General features: G+C 31.9%; 2 protein-coding genes across 2 annotated transcripts in view; one reads left to right on the forward strand and one right to left on the reverse strand.

The window, feature by feature from the left end:
• Window positions 1-14,583, reverse strand: part of jv (javelin) — a 73,263-nt gene extending 58,680 nt beyond the window's left edge. Inside the window, exon 1 of the mRNA XM_085952587.1 lies at window positions 14,284-14,583. The gene's annotated coding sequence lies outside the window, so the exon portion shown is untranslated. The remainder of the gene's footprint in view (window positions 1-14,283) is intronic.
• The window catches only part of MCU (mitochondrial calcium uniporter), a 431,136-nt gene that overhangs the window by 193,409 nt on the left and 221,206 nt on the right, over window positions 1-16,521 (forward strand). The window lies entirely within an intron of this gene.

Consider the following 16,521-nt stretch of genomic DNA (forward strand, 5'->3'; position numbering starts at 1 on the left):
TAATATGGTGTTAAAGTAGAAGCTTTATATTCATTCGTACATTTCGAAAATTTTATAATCTCACTGCAAGAATAACGCTCTATACACGAATGTATATAATTTGTGTATTGATTCCTGTAATTACATACGTACGCGTAGAGTTGGGTATTTCCCGAGAAAATCTCAATCTCCAGATTCGGGATTTCCCGAAATGATGAAATTTAGAATTCTCGAGATATCGAGAAAATTCAAACCTGTAAAAAATCATAAAATCAGCGTAAAAAAACAGACGAATTCCAAAAAAAAATATGATTTTTTTTATTTAACTAAGAAGACACACAAAGTAGGAAAACACAAATAATTCAAAACATTACTTATTAAAATAGAATTTCAAAAAACACAGACTGTCAATGGCTGCGTCTGACAATCGCTTTTGAGACATAAAATTCCCTAATGTTTAAAAATTGCGCTCATTTTGAGTCGACGTTGGATTAATTGTGTTAAACTAAAATCGCACGATCTCACACACTTGAAATCAAGTTTTGTTAATTTATTTCAGTTTAAAAAAAATCGTTTTTTCAATTAATATTCGAAATCCCGAATCCCGAGAAAGACTCTCGAGATTTCCCGAAATGTTAAGATGGAAAATCTCGAAAATTTCTCGAGAATTTCCGTCGGGAAATTCCCGAAACCCAACTTTACGTACGCGTTCGAAATATGGAGCCTCGGTAAAAGAGGGATAGATGCATGTTGGCATAACGCGCAATGATTAAGAATTAACGGAATAATTGATAACGGTAACCAATAATGGGGTGCGATGTAATGTTTGTGAAAACATAAAATAATAAATGTTAGTACATATAACTCGAGAACAACATAATTGATGAACAAGTCTATTCACCCAGTGTTATCCAAGTACGTAGTAGCACAATGTATAGGACCGATATAAATGGAATCAGCTTGGATAGGTCTTTGCTAGGATCCAGTAGATAATAAGAATACGAGTGCACTAGGTACCTAGGTAATGTTACGTAATTAAGATTGTATGTGCTAGTTTATTTAAACCGCAATGTTTTCAATAGCTCAAAGAAAATTAATACGAAGAGGGGAGGTCTAATAAAATATAATACACAACTCATAAACAATAGCTGAAACTTTCTACAAACTTTGTATGCAAAACAAAGGGAGCAATATGAAAAAATTCTAATGAAAACAGTTTCAAAATATTCTTAGAGAACATGACCAATATCTTCATTAAAGTTGTTAATTATATAACAACGAACTTATCTATGTTTTCTACGAAAATTTTAAGATAAATTTTGGCACATTGAAAATGATTTTGTATGAAAGAGAGAACAGAATATAAATGAAAAATGTTTATGTATTAAACCAAAGGTTACTAAAAGTAAACTTATCATAGCACGAATCTAGTTGATATCCATATCATGTCTAACTATCTTAGCTCGGGCTATCAACTAAGTAACGCCTCGAACCGATTAAAATGGTAAATGTATTGAAATACGTACGCATAAATTAATTTTGTTCGAATTTTCGTTTCATTCGTCATTAATTTGTTGAGTTGAACTCGAGTTTCGGTTTATTTGTAAATGTGGTAGGTATTGGTCGTAGCTATTTTTAACAGTGAAATTAAATACAATAGGTACCAAATGCTAACTACGAATCACTCCAAAAATTCCGTTATACTATAATCACATAATATTTTAAATTGCTGACTTTATTATACTAATATTATTTCACTAATGAAACGTCTTAATTCAGTTACTGTGTATGTCGTATTACAAATATTACAACGTATCAGGAAAACATTGGTCGTATAGCATTTAGATCAAATTCATCTCTAAATAAAACACTAATAAAACCACTGGAATATAAGAGAAATGCAGAAGAAAATATATGGGTAAGTAAATTTTTTTTTTCGACCATGTCCGATCCTGATAGGATCATATGGGCCTCCACAGAGTGGAGGTTTGTACTGACAGATTTTGTTTTTTACGAGAAATGGATGTCAGCCACTTGCTCAACCTATTAGGTCCATACCCTGACACACACAAATTGAAAAACAATATGTGTACTTGCCAGACCCAGGATTCGAACCTGGGACCCACGGCTTTATAGTCCAACGCTTATGCCGCGCGGCCACCGTGGGAGTAAATTATCGACATTAAAAACAATAAAATAATATCAAGTAGGTGCTCGTTATTATCAAGTCGTACCTTTCAAATATTTGATACCAATCAATATAAAATTAATGTTCTTATTCAATTTAATAAATTTCGAACATTACTGTCTACAATAGCTCCACGAACAACGCGTCATTATTTGATTTGAATGCTATACGGCAATTTATTTCCGGTATGATAGGTCATGATGAACTCTGATACGGCGAAATATAATACATACAATTTACATGTAATCGTATCAAAATGCTATGACTGTAATTGGTGATATCAGATACACATAAAGTATCAAAATAGGTACGTTTTATATGACTTATTTATTTTTTGATAAACTTTCTGAGCCTGCATCGCTTGTTGTTTGCCAAGTTTTGTTTGCTCAGTGAAACAATGCTCTCTCGGAAAGGATTTATTTCTAATCCCTGTGTAAATAGTACCTACGCATGGTTAGTGCTTAGAGTTACTTCAATGAGCTCGCCCTTTTTTATACTTGACTGGATATATCTAATCAAGTTTATTGTTATTGCTCACTGTTTGTGTCTTATTACGAAATCAACGTTGGGCATTAACGAATCCAGCAGACATCTAAGTAACACGCACGTTTTACGTTGTTTTTGTTAAAATTAAATAACCGACCTTGATTTACCTGTAGTTTAAAATTGTATTTATTTTAGTAATATAATTATTTTAATTATAATTGTGATCTAAGTATAGTACATATCTACATAAATCAATAAAAAACACGATTTCACGATAATATTTCCTATGTATACTTTCTATTAAAATTAAGTAACATGCTTATTCTGTATTAGACTTCTTTTGAAACTTTGTTGTTTCAAATCGTTAATATAATATTTTTCACACATTTCATTCAACGTTATCGGCACCGAGTTGGCAGTCGTCCAATTATCATGGCGTCCAAATGGGGTAGCCAAGTTGGCGGCGGCTAATGTTCCAATTTCAAGCATTGTTATTGTAGGTGTAAAGTAAAAAAGCTTTACACTGGTTGTAGGTGGGGTCGTTCTGTTACAAGTAACGCTGTCCAATTGTGGACAAAAATGTCATCATTCTATGCCTATAATATAATATGGGTGAAGTCCATCGAAATAGATCCTGAGATATTTGGACCTAAAGTTAAAAACTCCTTTTGTAAAATTCAGTAATGTTTTCACTGTACATACTAACCATATTTTGATAATGCATGGATCAATTTAAATACATAGTCGCAACATAAAGTATATTCAGGCTTTATTAATATTAGCAAATGTTAGCAAATATCTCTTTATACTGCTCAAGTAACTGTCAAAATGGACATGATTCACATTCAATTTGATGTCTTATCAATACTAGTATTGTCATTTATGCGGAAATTGTAGAGCTATTATTGTGCTATAATTTATAAACACACAATATAGAAATCTGATTTATCTAGCTACTGAAACAAAAAAATCGAATTGTATGAAAATAGGACTTGATCCATAAATTATTGTGAACCAATCACCCATATTATAGGCATATATTGATAATATATATTTTTTCAAATATGTCCATATTGTTATTGTATAAATGTATTGCTTCATCCGCACAATGTGTCTCTACAGTATTTACAGTTTCTTTTATTAAAACAAAGTTATGACGTACAGATCATAAACCGAGCTAATGTCCAATTGTCTCTATAATCAATGACTCACGGTATTAAAACGTCAATAACACTGCTGCTAATATTTATTACTTTTTAAATAACATAAAGCCTTAGAAAAAACAGAAAAATGCAATTTTTCTTTAAAATAATCACTGCCAGATAGAATGGTGATTATAATATTATGTTTAGGTATGGAATATTTTACCAAGTTTTTACTGTTATAAATAAATGTTAGATTATGTTGAAAAAATATTTGAATAGGTAGTCTATACTCTATACATACATATTGTTATAATATGCTAGAAAAAACTGTTTTCTTGAGTTTATATTTAAATTTTATAATATTATGATTCACGAGTTTTATTATATTATTTAATGTAGCATGCTTCGTGCAAAGAAAATGTGAGAATTGTGTTTAAAGTCTGATATCGTAAAATTATATTCATAATTATAATTTTATAAACGTTTTCTGTCAAAATGTGATAAGAAAATACGCCTTAACTCAATATGTCATCAAATCATGTAAATTTGTTCATCACAGGTCTCTTTAGCGTATATCAAATTATGCAAACTGTCTAAATTCACAGAGAAACATTGTCTTATATAAGTATGAATATATTTTGAAAGTCACTCAGGGGGTTGAATGATCTCATAGAACGAGAAAAGGTTGGGTCTTTGTATGATGGTATTATTGATCCCTTGACATACATTAAATACTATATACAGATATAAATTCTATGAAAAATATACATAGCTATTAGTTTTCTTATACATCGTATACACGATAAGCTTATTTTTATATAAAATAAACTTGAATTTCAAAAAATATCTTCTAGCTTTCGCTGTAGCACAATAATTTATAACTTTCATAATAATAATTACTACTAAAACATTAATATCTATTATACACTTTTATTATCATATAGTTGTTATTACTGACAGTTAGTCGTCATCAGTAACGAAGGGTGGAAGTAGGCTGTTAAGACCCGTCATAAAAAGTGCACATTAAACTTTGTTAATCATACGTATTTGTTATTATTGAACTAAACTGCAATTTACAGATGTTATTGGTTAGATTTTTTAATCAATTAAACCCTGCTAAACCAAACCATAATAGTTTTGGTACATTTTCGGCGATACGACAAAATTGTGTATACTTTGCCAATCATACTTATTTGTTTTCGTTGGATTAAGAATTCATATTACACATATTGTTGGTTTTTTTTAAATTCATTAAGCCTTGCCTAAACCAAATTATAATAGGTACAAAATATTCAAAGTTATGTATGATTTAATTGCATAATTTTACATATTTTATAGATAGATGAGTATTTTTTTGACTATTATCTGTTATGTCATGGTTTTCGCAGGGTTTAATTAAATTTTAAAAACTAACCCACACCAACTGTAAATTGTAGTTTTATTTTAATGACAACAAATACGTATGACTGATAAAGTTTAGTGTGCACCGTTTAAGGCGGATATTAACAGCTTTCCTCCACCCTTAGCCACTGATCGTCATGATTAAATATTATGTAGAAGGAATATGTTATTAGGGTGGAAATGAGACAGATAAAACCATGATATGTGAAAACACGTAAGTAACCTAACACACAATCTCTGTTTAGTCGAGAATATTAGTGTTATCACAGTTTTGCTCCAAATTATGTCCGATCGATAAATAGGCACAGTGGACCTATGTTAACCACAGGTCGAATTTACATCTCAAATGCATATATCCACTATGCGAAAATCACAGTTGAGCTGTCAAATATTTGCATGTGGCATATTTATGACGTTATGATCGATTCGTGTGTGATGCACACTTCAATGCCCGCATTCACACTATAATCGATTTGGTACCAATTATGTAGATTCAACTGGTTATATGTTTTTCTCCCAAAATCACTGAAAGAACGAAGGTTATTTAAATTACTCACAAAGTATCTAATAATTTCCGTAATAGTACTTTATTAAATTACCTTTTCTATCTCCATTTTCTGTTATACGAGTACCTATAGGCAATGGCAGTCAACTGCCTCTTACGCAGGGTTAATACAATTCAATCTTACTTTCTCTCATAGAATTCTGTAAATCAAATTTACCTTTAATTTCATTAGACCCACTTGTCTCACCCACCATCTGTAGATAGGTAATATGTAAGAATATAACACTTATTCGCGACGTAGTGGCAAAATGGCGTACAAAATAAAACACATTCTCTACCACAACAAATTATATGGCAACGTTGTTAGAAAATGACAATTCGTAAAAATGTTTACTCTCTAGGGGCATTTTAGTTTTAATTGCCTATCTATGAAGGCAGCATTATTATTGTAATACTTACAAGATAAAAAGAACTTTTAATATACAACGTTTTTAAATTTTCTGTTGAATCATATAAACTTGACTTGACTAGCTTAAACGATCATCAAAATTTGTACTTGATAGAAATAATACTGAAATGTCATATTGATTTCCACAGTAACGCACGTATATATTAATAATTTAGTTGCTAGGACCCCAGACCCCCCTAACAACCAATAATGGTGTCGAAATAACTTTTCATACAAAACAGAATTAACTGAAAATGAATTCAATTCTACTTAAAGATGGCTAAAAGTATTAAAAAAATGCATTGGCATCGTGTTCTGATATATTCTAAAAGTTTCAAATGTCTAGCTAGTCGGGAAGTTAGTTAAAAATTGATTGCAAGATTTGTACCGGACAAAGAACCACCGGACAAATAAGAATACGAGCTAAGAAAAACGTTGTAAAAATGTAAGATTGTAAGAATTAACTGATAAAGATTGTTTTTATTTGTATAGGTATATGATTATTTTCTAGGGGCATGGTAGTTTTAATTATCTATCCATGAAAATGTAAGATTGTAAAAATCGACTGATAAAGATTTTTTTTTTTTTAATATGCAAGGTAATGCCAGTTTAATTTTGTAAAAGCTGCGAATTGATTCTTGTATGTAACGTATGTGTTCTACTCACATCTAAAACGCACTATTATCCATTTTTTAGATTCATTCATATGGAGTGCAAATTGAATTGAATATAATTAATATGATATTATTAATAAAGCATAGTATTTGATTGAAAATAAATATTTCAAAATTTCACACAAAACCGGTTTCATCCTAATACTGGGGGTAGCATAGTATTTTTTGTGGAATAAGTTAAAATAATATAATATATCACCATTTTCAATCATGTCATAATATATGCCTCCATAAAGTGGAGGCTGTATTAACATATTTTTGTTTTTACGAGAACCACATCAACCTATTTGGTACGCACTATGTGGTCCAAACACACACTGTAAATCAACAATAAGTAGGTACTAATAAAATTACAGCTAAACATTTTGAAGTATTTCTTATATTTAATATAATTTCGTTCCATCAAGAATTAACGATGAAAAGTAGTTACATAAGTATTATTTAACTCAGAAAAAATGATTGTCTTTGCGAATGTCACATCTGTAGATATATTATATTCAATGTTACTCAAAGATCCAAGTCCAAGATTTTTATATTATTAATGTCAATGGTATAAAGTACCTACAGCTGATGTTTGAGCAAATCTCGAGTTCAAACTCAAGACTAAATACATATACGAGTACGTCATTGTTTCTTTGTAAACGATTTTTCAGTACACCACATATGTTTAAATATATCTAGAAACGTATACTAGATTTTGAGATAAAAAAAAGTGTTCGATTCAAGTCCGTTATATAACGTGTTGGTATTGCTAGTTTGTTTAATGAAAATAAAACTAAATCAAAATAACTCAAATAATTTTTCACGTAATATGTCGCGCCGCTCTATTTCGTTTCAATTGAAAACTATCAGCATGCAATACTTGCTAATAAAATAATTATTAATATCGACGATGTAATGTATACAATGACAGCAAAATGTACTCAAATAAAGTCCCTACTGTGACGGTGGCAATGTCGTAATTACAATATGCATTGTTTAGGACTTAGCAATTTACCCATTGGAACAATAATAGTTGGGTGGGTGAATGCGACTAGGGAAGCAGGTGTCGGGATGTTAATTCCTGTTACGGTGGAGTTGCCTTGTTTGAGTTCCCGTCTTTATTGTAGTAAGCATATCCTGTAAGCAGTTCTATGTATATTTTAATATATAGGTATACATAAACCGTCGAGGTGAAAACTTTATCAAAGAAATGGTATTTGATTTTCAATGTATCAAGTGTAGAGAAGATTCGTGGGCTTATAAACACTTGAAAAGTATTATGTCAAGAATATTTACTAGTTTTCTACAATAATTATTATAAACACGTCAGAGGTTGAATTCTAAATCCACAGAGAACGGAAAACTATAAATTTAATTTGTCAACTCAATTATTTTTTTTTTTTTTTTTTTTTGTGATTTTACCGAGGCTTTGACTGCGACTCGCTGTCATATCGCCTCTTCTCTTCTAGAAGGGGATCCTTCGATCAGGTCCTCACTCCTATTCTGTTAAATGGCTTTATAATCATTTTGTCTAGCTCTTCCGTCTTTCTTTCTTTCTTCTTTAGACGCCAGTGTTTTATGCACCAGAATCGCTCTCCTCCGTGTCCATCCCTTCTGTATTTTCGATACATCGTGTAATCATTGAATTTCAGATAGTCTAATTCAGACCTCAGCCAAGTCTCTGAGATTAATGCTATTGAAATTTTTTGTCTTATTAAGTAGAGTTCTATATCATCCTTTTTTTGCTTCATACTTCTGGCATTCCATTGTAAAATCCTAATTTGTTTTTTATTATCCATTTTGCTCCAGAACCTCCCCTAGAATTTCCTTTAAGTGTCCTTCTTTGAATTGTTTGCATACCCAGTCCACTGCTTTAATTATTAGTTGTTTAATGATCTGCTGCCAGTCTCCCCCTTTCAGCAAGACTTTCATAATTTCTCCCATCGCGTTAACCTCTGTCTTCCCTTTTGAATTTTTCTTATTTTTTGTAGGCTTTACGCTACTACCTGTAGATATTATTGTTGAGCCTGAAGCTTCTACCACCGCTTCTTCTTTCTTTTTGTTTTCCTTAATTTTTTGAATTGTTTCGCTTTCATCTCTTCCTACGATTTTTTTTTGTTTTAATATGTCAGCATAGCTATTATTTAACATTTTTTTTTTTGCTTCCTTGAAAGGTATGTTCATTTTTTTCATTGCTTCTTTGCAATTCTTTTCCTCTTGCCACTTTGGGCATTTTTGGCTGTTTGCCGCGTGGTTACCTTTGCAATTGATGCACGTAATTTCCTCATTTTTTTCGCAGGTTTTGTGGTTTTCACCACACTTAGGGCACGTTTCTACTGTACGTCCGCAATTGTTCGCGATATGCCCATATCGCCAGCATTTGTAGCATTGCATAACCCTGAATACATACGGTTCTACAGCAAAAGAGACTCCATATATGTAAATTGTTCTCGGCAATATTTTCTCCCCAAATTTAATACTGACTGACGAGGTCTTTGTCAGCTCTCCTGTATCACCTTTTCTTGTCAACCTCTTAAGGTTGATTACTTTTGCATCACTTTTGATTTCCATTTGCAGTTCTTGGAGGTCCATATCAATATCGACTTTTCTTATTACTCCATAAGAGCAGGAGTCATTCTCTTTGGTCACAAAACCGAGATCTTTGAGTTCTCCAGCTTGTTTCACTTTATCTGCTTCTTTTTCGTCTTCTACTTGGATGTACGTCTTTAAATTTTTATTGTAAATTTTCTGTACTTTTACTCCTGCCTTATGCAGCATCTGCGCTATTTTCAATTTTAATGGAATTTTACTTCCCGTCGCTATCATGACGATGTTTTGGTTTCCCTTTGGAGTGACCCCAGAGTCTCTTCTGGGTTTTTTTCCAGAGGTCACCGTCTGCCATTCTTCTTCTTTTTCTCCAACCACTTCCTCTTCATCATCGTTTCTTTTCTTCTTCGTTTTTTTGGTTTCATTCACTTCCATCGTGGTGTTTTCCATTTTATTGCTTTTGCCGTTCACGCGGTCTTGGAATTCGCGCAACAGTGTGAACAAAAAACAGTGTGGACAACCCCTCGCTTCACAACGTTTGACGCACTCCCCGCACAAAGTGCACTATCCGTGCAACAATAAATATTTTTCACTTTTTCTCAAGCACTGGCACTGATTGTCAAAATCACATGGGACCACACATGTTGAGTTTATTGTCAAATTCATTTACAAACAATATTATTTTTGTTGTATCCCGTATTTATAACCGTTCGCGAGTAACCAGGCGAATTGCGTCCCGAATCCGCAAGCGAAGTTGTACAACCTCACTCCACCGCTGTTGGCTTCCGACTGTACTCAATTATTGTGTTCCACATTTTCCCTTTCGTAAATTAAATTAATTCATTTGCGATTGGTACATTTAGTGTGGTATCTAACGAATTCAGAAATAACTGAAGCAACAATTAATTAAAAACGTACGCTTTTGAAATTTTCGGAAATAAGATTAGGTATTTCCAGACTTATAGTTGAATAATTTACACAGAATTGTACTGAAATTCTACAACATTTTGTTGTTTCGGCATTAATACCTTTGACCTTGATAACGGGCTGAAAAGCAAACTAACCGTCGACCGGCAGTAAAAATATAGAATTTTATTCAGCAGTTTTGTTAAATGTACCAAGTGAAAACTAATTTCATTACCTAGATACGTATATAAGTATTTTTTATTCAATACGAATTTACAAAAGATTTTATTGTGTAGTTAGTTAGTTCATTGAAAACGTATAATTAACTTGGAACTGCATATGAAACAAACCTAACAACGTACCAATTTATTTACTTTAAATATTATTTAATTAGCATTTCGTATGCATTCCGTGAATATAAGATCAATCATGCATCTCCGTGTCATTATAAATAGTTATAGTAAAAAATCTCTTAAACAGGAGGCAATAATAGTTATTTTTGTACCTCATGTTTCTTGGTCATTTTTTGCTCATGGAAAATTAATTGTCACATTTGTACTATTTTCTCATGTTGTCAATGATTTTTAAAACTTCTCCATATTCACGCCCGCGATTTCTTTTGTTAACACGTTGTTATCCATTAAAAACGATCATAACCGTTGCAGTATCCATATTAATGTCGTTCGTGCATTTCAATTGTATAATAAATTCATTCTGTACAGTAAAAAAAATAACGAGTTCAATGTTTCACGAGGACAAAAACAAAATCTGCGGTGGGCATAAAAAGTGTCACGCGTTGCACTTCACCGGACCCGGATGAATTCATTTCATTATTAAATCTCACGTAATTCAACGAAAAACAAATACAATTTTCACTTCCACAAAACGGGACACCTGACTGTCAATAGAGTGCCTATCCAATAGAAAATTAACATTTAATTGCTTTTCCATAATAATTACGACCGTCCTCCAACTGCCTAATTATTTATTTAAAATTAATTCAGAAAAATTGCCAGACTACATTGTCTAAATTGAAACCTTCTTGACTAATACTATTGTAGAAGCTATTCAACTTAAATAATCATAGAATGACTGATAGGTAATAAATGTATTACTCGTAAAAATGTCTGCCTCGTTCTTAATTATTACTCAGTTGCGGAATGCTTTATATAGGGTATAGAAAGAAAATCATTTTTTTTTTTAATAATAATTTTAATAATATCAAGTTTTTGATTCTGAGACAGCGCATGGTCGGATTGTATATCATCAATTCTTTTATATGGCATGGAAGTAAATAAATATCTCATAAAGTTAAGTAGCTATATAGACGTATCCTCGAAATTTCTTGGCTGACAGGGTGACTAATGTTAACATTTTCAAACGAATGGGAAATGACGGAGAATTTCTGCGTAGCATCAAAACTGGTATAAGAGGATGAAAGTACAACATTCCCAAGCAACATTATCCACATAAAGATCAACGTTATGCGTATTAGAAGAAATGCCACGGGTCGTTGCTTAAAAACCTCCGTGAATGGAACTGTTTCATCGATAGAGGATGGCACGAGAAGAAGATGAACTAGTTAAGCAAAATGGCTGACGAAAATGTGGTAGTTATGGAGTAAAATTGTTTTCCATTATAACCGATCAAAAATCCCATCACCAAGAGTTATTTCATGCTGAAGTGTACAACGAGGCTACACACATTCGATGAATATTCCACTCTTGATGATGAAAGTAGATGAATTTCGCCATATGAAAGTTTTTATTATGATGATGATATTAGCCATTCCTTTCTCATATTAATATGATGTTTACTTTAACATTTCCTTCTCTTTTCATTCTGAATTAAGTATATTTTATATTTATTTCAACTTGGTAATTCATGATTTCAAAAAGTAAACTTGGCTTTTACAACAAATGAATTTATTATTATGACAAATGTCAAGTTCTCCAAAAGTTTATTAATTTATAAAATTTTGGTGACATGGTACAGAGCCAGTTTATATTGCCTGTTTTATAATTCATGATCGTATCATAAATTACTCTGAACTGATTGGATTTCATAATTCTAATCATATCAACCTTTGTCAAAGAAAATTTCCTGTTACGAAAAACTTTTTTTTGCAACGAGATTTTTTACAATTTTGTATCATTTATCAACGCATGACGCGGAAACAATTTTTTCGCTTCCTTTGAGCTAAGAATATTTTATTTTCACAATAAATACGGTAAAGTATTTTTTTTACACAGGATACCGAATAAAATATGTATGTAAAGCATTTTTGTTATTTCCGTAATTTTATACTTTTCACTGGAATTTGCGCGAAAATGGATTGATATTATCCGGAACAACAAACCGAGTTATTCATACTACTTTTGTTAGAAGTCGATTACCATAATTCTGTTTCACAATAAGAAATGTAGCTTTTTTAGTTGTTTTTAATGTTTTTTTCACGCCCATTGATTAAGCGGAATTTAACTGAGGTTATGTCAAACTGTGTTATCAACTACCATCTATTGTTAGCGTTTTTGTTAACGCATTGCTCAAGCAGAATTGACTCGTAGGTTTTTTTTAAAACAATCTATTCATAGACAAATCAATTTATTGGACTTTTGCCTATCATAGTCTATCTTACCTTTCGATGACAAACAGTCGATGTTCAAAGATATCTGATATCGCCAAAACAGTTTTATTCAATTTTATAAAGCTTTAAACTTAAACGAAGTAAGATACATATTATATTGCATACCTAGTTATGTTAGATACTGCAGTAAAGTTATCGGTATTTGGGGTAGGTTATTATTTTTCCCCCATTTAATGATGTTAACTGTCAATTATTGGTTGTAGTATATAAAACAATTATGTAGTTATTTTATTTCTCTTACTTCAATAATAATCAGAACCAATTTCGTCCGCTTCAATCCGTCAATTCCGTCAACTGACACAACATATATAATATTACAGATGATTTATTGAATTTCTCGAAAGTTGCATGACTGAAATATTAAAATTAATTGTAATGCAGCCTAAGTACCTAAACAAGATTATACTATGTTCTAAAACAAATATTAAATTTAAATTTAATATTGACTACGTTTAAATATGGAATTTTTATGTTATACTATATTCTAAAACAAATATTAAATTTAAATTTAATATTGACTACGTTTAAATATGGAATTTTTATGTAATTGTTGTTATTAATCTTCAATAAATAATTTTACCTTTAAAATATGTTACTATAAATATCTGTAACAATATTTTTTTTTATCAATTGACGATGTTTCATTAAATCGGACGAAATCGGTCCTGATTTTAATTAAACTAAGCGGAATAAGTAGTCCATATTGCAACTTTGACAGGAAGTTTTGAAAGTGTTTTGTTTTCTTCTTCCTTTTTTCAAAGTGCCGTCTTATACGAAAAGTTAGTGCACGCTTTGTAGTACGCCTTCCCATTTTGTACCAGTTGTAGTAATTTATTTTATGAATGATTTATCATGTGACACCAATGTTACGGGTATCTAGATAAAAAAAATATGTGGTCTTTAGTCAATTTATCATACAAAATTATCAATTTCGTGTACTTAGTTTTGTGAGCTATTTCATGTGGTCTATCCAAACTATTAAAATAATGATAGTAGGTAGATATTTGAAGGTTTTATAAAAAATGTCTCAAACTATTAGAAGAATATCAGCTTTAAATTGAACAACAACCACATACTTATACATGTATATATAGGTATATAATTTTCTTGTTTTTAATATTATGATACCTAGATATTTAAATAGAATTATATAGTACAGAAGATATACTCCTCGTCGTGTAGGTATTTATTTAATTAAAATTCTACTTCACTTGTAATACATAATATTACTATCATGATATGAGAATAACATTATCACTATTGTGGTCATATTATATTGTGACAGTACCGATCAATAAAGTGTATAAACAACAAACATAATATGCAGCTTATTATTATAAACAAATGAATGAAAAAAATAATAAAAAAGCCTTACTGTTCAGAACAAAGTGCGAAAAAATATCCCCAGTATTACAGAATCCTCACAAACACTATTCACAATCGTAAAATAATATAACTCAATTTTATCAATAAAATTCACTGGTAGTTGGTTGATTTTATAACACGAATGACGCTCTTAAAAATTGAGTCTATGATATTATAATCCAGCACTATTGGCACGACCGTATCGACCGAGATGAGTTATTTAATTATTGTTCGCGGCGATGATGATCCATAGATCGCTGGATCATTGGCGGGTAAATAATGTTCCGTGGTGGCGCGCGCGATCTCGAGTGGAGCATGCGCCGTAGCGGGTGTCACGTCAATGTGTGCACTGCGCACGCGCACTCGCCGAAGGCTCGCTCCTCTGGTCTTGTGACACATTGCGCGCGCAGTCGACCGCTACGGCCGACGGACATGCGTATCCGTGCATTATTGTTTAGAGATTTATCATTCGCTCATTTATTCACACTGGGAGATCGACTGCGCGCGAATCGACGTAGGTACCTGTACCTTCACAATGGGAATACTTTTTTAAATATAGAAAACTATTTCTCAATACAATACGACTATACGGTGTTGCAATTTAATTATCAAATAATATGTAGGAATTAAGACAAAACAATGCTTGTCAGATTTAAAGAATAGTCGGTGTTTCCTTGCAAATAATCTGTGTAATTAAATACAAAAAATAACATTAGGCAGTAGCAAAATCAAGATTTGTTTTATTACAAGAATATTCAATATGCATTTGAAAGAAAGGGGAGAAAGTACGATGCGTATTTTTAAACATTATGCAAAAATAAAAATACTGTAATATAAGTTACCTATATGCATTAGGAAGGCGAAGATAAATGATAAAAATGCCATTTGCTATACTGCAATCTCTCTTTATATTTCAGATATTATCGATTTCAAAATTAGGGATACTCCGAATTTGATATTGTACAAAAAGTATATTTTAAGTACTATATATTCTTAAATCAGCCATCGGTTTAGTATTATAATTATATATATATATATATATATAGATATCTCTTCTCGTTCTAAGTTGATCTTACGCGACGGTACACCAGGTATTTGTTGAACATTTTGTAATTGTTGATCTACCCTGATTTGTTGCTCCATTGCCAAAGATGACATACGAAATTGATCCATTTGGAGCAACAAAAGTCTCGATCTATTAATAGAAGCCCCGCCCATTTTCCCCTCCCATATACATTTTACTCTTTTAGCTTCTGTTGATCCAATTTGAATGAACCAATCAGAGGGCTTCTTGTTCGGCATTGGTTTGAATGCATGTGACGCATTTGTTTACTCCTAAAAGATTCGTTCAAGAACATTTTTATGATTTGCACTCTAATGAAATCAATACAACCGCGCAACTAATAAATAGATATTTGCGATTGCAATTTTCAAGAGAATCTTCGCTGAGATTTATTCTATCAGGGGTCATCCATATATTATGTCACGCTCTAGAAGGGGTCTAATTTATTATAATGTGATGATTTCTGACGAATGTGGCGGGGGAGGACATAATAAAAACAGAGTGGTAAAGGTTGTGACGATAGGCGGGGGGGGGGGGTGCTAAAATAGCTAAAATCATGTGACGTCGTATATGAACGGCCCCTTACAGTTTACTTGATAATTTGACTTGGTAATTGTTCTAAGAATAAATGGGAAAGGCTGATGTGGGTTGACACCAGTAGCGAAGGGCGGAGGTAGGCTGTAAAAATCCGACATAAATAGGACATATTATATTAACTAATAATTGTTCTAAATATAAATAAAGTAGACTGATGTAGGTTGACACCAGTAGAGAATGGTGGAAGTAGGCTGTTAAAATTAGCCACAAATAGTGCACACTCAATTTTGTTAACTAATAATAAATTGTTCTTAATACAAATACGGTAGACTGATGTGGATTGACAACAGTAGCTAAGGGTGGAGGTAGGCTGTTAAAATCCACCGTAAATATTGCACACCGGTAGCGATGGGTCGAGGTAGGCTGTTAAAATCCACCATAAAGAGTGCACACCAATAGCGATGGGTGGAGGTAGGCTGTCAAAATCCTCCATAAATAGTGCACACAATTTTTTTTTAACTAATAATTTTTCTAAATATAAATAGGTAACAAATTGTTTTGAATGTAAATAGGGTAGATTGATATGGGTGGACAACAGTAGCGAAGGGCGGAGAAAGGCTGTTAATATCCGCCATAAATAGCGCATAT

The sequence above is a fragment of the Rhyacophila brunnea genome, unplaced genomic scaffold, assembly GCF_057557595.1.
Source record: "Rhyacophila brunnea isolate RB1 unplaced genomic scaffold, BYU_Rbru_1.0 scaffold_3, whole genome shotgun sequence".
In the NCBI taxonomy this organism is placed as follows: Eukaryota; Metazoa; Arthropoda; class Insecta; order Trichoptera; family Rhyacophilidae; genus Rhyacophila; species Rhyacophila brunnea.